This window comes from Lissotriton vulgaris, chromosome 7, assembly GCF_964263255.1.
Source record: "Lissotriton vulgaris chromosome 7, aLisVul1.2, whole genome shotgun sequence".
Classification (NCBI taxonomy): domain Eukaryota; kingdom Metazoa; phylum Chordata; class Amphibia; order Caudata; family Salamandridae; genus Lissotriton; species Lissotriton vulgaris.
The window spans coordinates 1390548058-1390553057 of NC_141695.1; the positions used below are offsets into that span (position 1 = coordinate 1390548058).

The following is a 5000-nucleotide window of genomic DNA, read 5'->3' on the forward strand; positions in this document are numbered from 1 at the left end:
TTCCAGGTCTGTGTGGGGCTGAGCTTGAGAACTCCTTAGTAAGTAGGCGTTTACAACAATAAGGGGTTTAATATTACAACACAGGCGAACATTAAGACACATTATCATAAGCTCACCTTGTCCAGGGACCCAAGCATGCTGCCTTTCCACTCTCAGAGCCCTTCACCTAACCTACTGTGCAGCTGTTTCACCTTTAATATCACTGTTCCACAGGCAGCGTGACGTCACAATGCTCCTTGTCTGTAGCCCGAACCAGGAGCCTTTGCAAACCTGGTATAATCTACATACTTACGGTGTGTTTAGTCTTGGACCACAAATGCAGTGAAGAATAATGGATTGCTACTCTTCATACATTTTTGACCATTGGCTCAGATTTGAATGCGTACTGGCCATCTGAGCATCTCTGCCAGGCCACCCTATGTCTAGAGACTGTAGATTTAGAGAGTTTATAAACATTGTCAGTTCATCAATAAAGTGTGCTCGCTTCGGCAGCACATATACTAAAATTGGAACGATACAGAGAAGATTAGCATGGCCCTGGCGCAAGGATGACACGCAAATTCGTGAAGCGTTCCATATTTTTAACAGCTTTTAGGAGAGAAATCTTTTTTGTTTTCAAGACTAATTGAAAAAATAAAGCAGGTCCCAGTGCTGTCCCCGTGATATGTATTTTTCAATTAGTCTCTCCTCAACATTTTTAATGTATTTGCTTTGCAGTAAAGAAGGTGCGCTCTATGTTCAGCTGCATTTAGCAAGGAAGCCTGCAGGACTTCTGGGACTTTTCTTTCTCTTTTTTAGCCTCACTGTCATTATTCTTCACCACCCCCAAATCTATACTGCTGCAGTGTTGTGTTGCTTCGTGGGAAGCAGGACAAAGAGAAGGGCAGGGCCTATGCAAATGAAGGCCTCAGGGATGTCTGGGAGTGCCTTTTTAGCAGTATTGTTAAAGTCCACCTTGCAACCGGATTGGTCGGGTAAGCTGAAAAACACCATGCCAGATTGGGCACCAGGTCTTTAGGCGCTTGGAGGACATATTGGGTCTACATCCCTCAGTTTCTGAGGTCCAAGAAATGTTCACCCTCTACCCTAATAGAGAGGTCTTGGTCGATCGTGGCTGAGAGGGGAAGAAGGTAGCAGTGCAAGATGCTTATGGTCCTTCTCTAATAATGGACCAACTTTCTCTCTCTCCTTACCTGTGGTTCTGCCTGGCTACTGGGGCTACCAGTTGTAAGCCTGCAGCCCACAGGGAGTTGGTTTGTTCCTCTCACACATGTAAATGGGTAAACATTCAAGTGCACACACCTGCCTACGTCCACAGACCCTCGCGCACACACACTTTTGTCAACAAGCTTTTTCGCAATTAAGAGTATCAGGGACCCATGTTGAAATACAAAAGCAGCACACCACGTGACGGCCATCACATAGAGTCCAGCAGCAAATGGGAAACGTTTAACTAGCTGTGGTCCTATTACTTGCGCTCTACCGTGGAACAACTGCTGGATGAGTCCTGCTGGAGAATATTGAACCTACAACAAGTCTGAGGTAAATAAGAATTCCACAGGAATATAATCAAACAGGGACCTACAACCCTTCCGAGCCAGATAGGAGTCGAACCTACAATCTTCTGATCCGTAGACAGACGCGTTATCCATTGCGCCACTGGCCCTATTTAGACTTATGCATCCTTTTGGCCTTAAGTGGGCTAGAAAGTGTGTGTGTGTGTGTGTGTGTGTGTGTGTGTGTGTGAAGGCACAAGGAAACCCATCTGACCTCCTGGAAGTCTGTTCTGTGAGGTTTTCCCAAGTTTTACAAAGGACTTTAGGAGAAGGAAGCACCTAAAAGCTAGGCGAAATGGTCCTAGATCCAAGGAAATCTTTTAGATCAGGCTCAGTTTCTTAAATAGTTTGCATTAACATAATCAGTTCCAGGTCTGTGTGGGGCTGAGCTTGAGAACTCCTTAGTAAGTAGGCGTTTACAACAATAAGGGGTTTAATATTACAACACAGGCGAACATTCAGACACATTATCATAAGCTCACCTTGTCCAGGGACCCAAGCATGCTGCCTTTCCACTCTCAGAGCCCTTCACCTAACCTACTGTGCAGCTGTTTCACCTTTAATATCACTGTTCCACAGGCAGCGTGACGTCACAATGCTCCTTGTCTGTAGCCCGAACCAGGAGCCTTTGCAAACCTGGTATAATCTACATACTTACGGTGTGTTTAGTCTTGGACCACAAATGCAGTGAAGAATAATGGATTGCTACTCTTCATACATTTTTGACCATTGGCTCAGATTTGAATGCGTACTGGCCATCTGAGCATCTCTGCCAGGCCACCCTATGTCTAGAGACTGTAGATTTAGAGAGTTTATAAACATTGTCAGTTCATCAATAAAGTGTGCTCGCTTCGGCAGCACATATACTAAAATTGGAACGATACAGAGAAGATTAGCATGGCCCTGGCGCAAGGATGACACGCAAATTCGTGAAGCGTTCCATATTTTTAACAGCTTTTAGGAGAGAAATCTTTTTTGTTTTCAAGACTAATTGAAAAAATAAAGCAGGTCCCAGTGCTGTCCCCGTGATATGTATTTTTCAATTAGTCTCTCCTCAACATTTTTAATGTATTTGCTTTGCAGTAAAGAAGGTGCGCTCTATGTTCAGCTGCATTTAGCAAGGAAGCCTGCAGGACTTCTGGGACTTTTCTTTCTCTTTTTTAGCCTCACTGTCATTATTCTTCACCACACCCAAATCTATACTGCTGCAGTGTTGTGTTGCTTCGTGGGAAGCAGGACAAAGAGAAGGGCAGGGCCTATGCAAATGAAGGCCTCAGGGATGTCTGGGAGTGCCTTTTTAGCAGTATTGTTAAAGTCCACCTTGCAACCGGATTGGTCGGGTAGGCTGAAAAACACCATGCCAGATTGGGCACCAGGTCTCTAGGCGCTTGGAGGACATATTGGGTCTACATCCCTCAGTTTCTGAGGTCCAAGAAATGTTCACCCTCTACCCTAATAAAGAGGTCTTGGCCGATCGTGGCTGAGAGGGGAAGAAGGTAGCAGTGCAAGATGCTTATGGGCCTTCTCTAATAATGGACCAACTTTCTCTCTCTCTCCTTACTTGTGGTTCTGCCTGGCTACTGGGGCTACCAGTTGTAAGCCTGCAGCCCACAGGGAGTTGGTTTGTTCCTCTCACACATGTAAATGGGTAAGCATTCAAGTGCACACACCTGCCTACGTCCACAGACCCTCGCGCACACACACTTTTGTCAACAAGCTTTTTCGCAATTAAGAGTATCAGGGACCAATGTTGAAATACAAAAGCAGCACACCACGTGACGGCCATCACATAGAGTCCAGCAGCAAATGGGAAACGTTTAACTAGCTGTGGTCCTATTACTTGCGCTCTACCATGGAACAACTGCTGGATGAGTCCTGCTGGAGAATATTGAACCTACAACAAGTCTGAGGTAAATAAGAATTCCACAGGAATATAATCAAACAGGGACCTACAACCCTTCCGAGCCAGATAGGACTCGAACCTACAATCTTCTGATCCGTAGTCAGACGCGTTATCCATTGCGCCACTGGCCCTATGTAGACTTATGCATCCTTTTGTCCTTAAGTGGGCTAGAAAGTGTGTGTGTGTGTGTGTGTGTGTGTGAAGGCACAAGGAAACCCATCTGACCTCCTGGAAGTCTGTTCTGTGAGGTTTTCCCAAGTTTTACAAAGGACTTTAGGAGAAGGAAGCACCTAAAAGCTAGGCGAAATGGTCCTAGATCCAAGGAAATCTTTTAGATCAGGCTCAGTTTCTTAAATAGTTTGCATTAACATAATCAGTTCCAGGTCTGTGTGGGGCTGAGCTTGAGAACTCCTTAGTAAGTAGGCGTTTACAACAATAAGGGGTTTAATATTACAACACAGGCGAACATTCAGACACATTATCATAAGCTCACCTTGTCCAGGGACCCAAGCATGCTGCCTTTCCACTCTCAGAGCCCTTCACCTAACCTACTGTGCAGCTGTTTCACCTTTAATATCACTGTTCCACAGGCAGCGTGACGTCACAATGCTCCTTGTCTGTAGCCCGAACCAGGAGCCTTTGCAAACCTGGTATAATCTACATACTTACGGTGTGTTTAGTCTTGGACCACAAATGCAGTGAAGAATAATGGATTGCTACTCTTCATACATTTTTGACCATTGGCTCAGATTTGAATGCGTACTGGCCATCTGAGCATCTCTGCCAGGCCACCCTATGTCTAGAGACTGTAGATTTAGAGAGTTTATAAACATTGTCAGTTCATCAATAAAGTGTGCTCGCTTCGGCAGCACATATACTAAAATTGGAACGATACAGAGAAGATTAGCATGGCCCTGGCGCAAGGATGACACGCAAATTCGTGAAGCGTTCCATATTTTTAACAGCTTTTAGGAGAGAAATCTTTTTTGTTTTCAAGACTAATTGAAAAAATAAAGCAGGTCCCAGTGCTGTCCCCGTGATATGTATTTTTCAATTAGTCTCTCCTCAACATTTTTAATGTATTTGCTTTGCAGTAAAGAAGGTGCGCTCTATGTTCAGCTGCATTTAGCAAGGAAGCCTGCAGGACTTCTGGGACTTTTCTTTCTCTTTTTTAGCCTCACTGTCATTATTCTTCACCACCCCCAAATCTATACTGCTGCAGTGTTGTGTTGCTTCGTGGGAAGCAGGACAAAGAGAAGGGCAGGGCCTATGCAAATGAAGGCCTCAGGGATGTCTGGGAGTGCCTTTTTAGCAGTATTGTTAAAGTCCACCTTGCAACCGGATTGGTCGGGTAGGCTGAAAAACACCATGCCAGATTGGGCACCAGGTCTCTAGGCGCTTGGAGGACATATTGGGTCTACATCTTTCAGTTTCTGAGGTCCAAGAAATGTTCACCCTCTACCCTAATAAAGAGGTCTTGGCCGATCGTGGCTGAGAGGGGAAGAAGGTAGCAGTGCAAGATGCTTATGGGCCTTCTCTAA

The 5000-nt window shown here is 45.1% G+C and overlaps 4 non-coding genes across 4 annotated transcripts; 3 read left to right on the top strand and 1 right to left on the bottom strand.

Annotated features, from left to right (window-relative positions):
• The first annotated feature begins 476 nt into the window (after positions 1-476).
• Positions 477-583, top strand: LOC147704992 (U6 spliceosomal RNA). Its single transcript, XR_015298399.1, has one exon. It is a non-coding gene; the product is annotated as a U6 spliceosomal RNA (small nuclear RNA).
• Positions 584-2398: 1815 nt separating this feature from the next.
• LOC147704993 (U6 spliceosomal RNA) lies at positions 2399-2505 on the top strand. The gene has a single exon (XR_015298401.1). It is a non-coding gene; the product is annotated as a U6 spliceosomal RNA (small nuclear RNA).
• A 1012-nt stretch (positions 2506-3517) lies between these two features.
• Positions 3518-3590, bottom strand: TRNAR-ACG (transfer RNA arginine (anticodon ACG)). The gene has a single exon. It is a non-coding gene; the product is annotated as a tRNA-Arg (tRNA).
• Positions 3591-4312: 722 nt separating this feature from the next.
• On the top strand, positions 4313-4419 carry LOC147704995 (U6 spliceosomal RNA). Its single transcript, XR_015298402.1, has one exon. It is a non-coding gene; the product is annotated as a U6 spliceosomal RNA (small nuclear RNA).
• Positions 4420-5000: the final 581 nt, after the last annotated feature.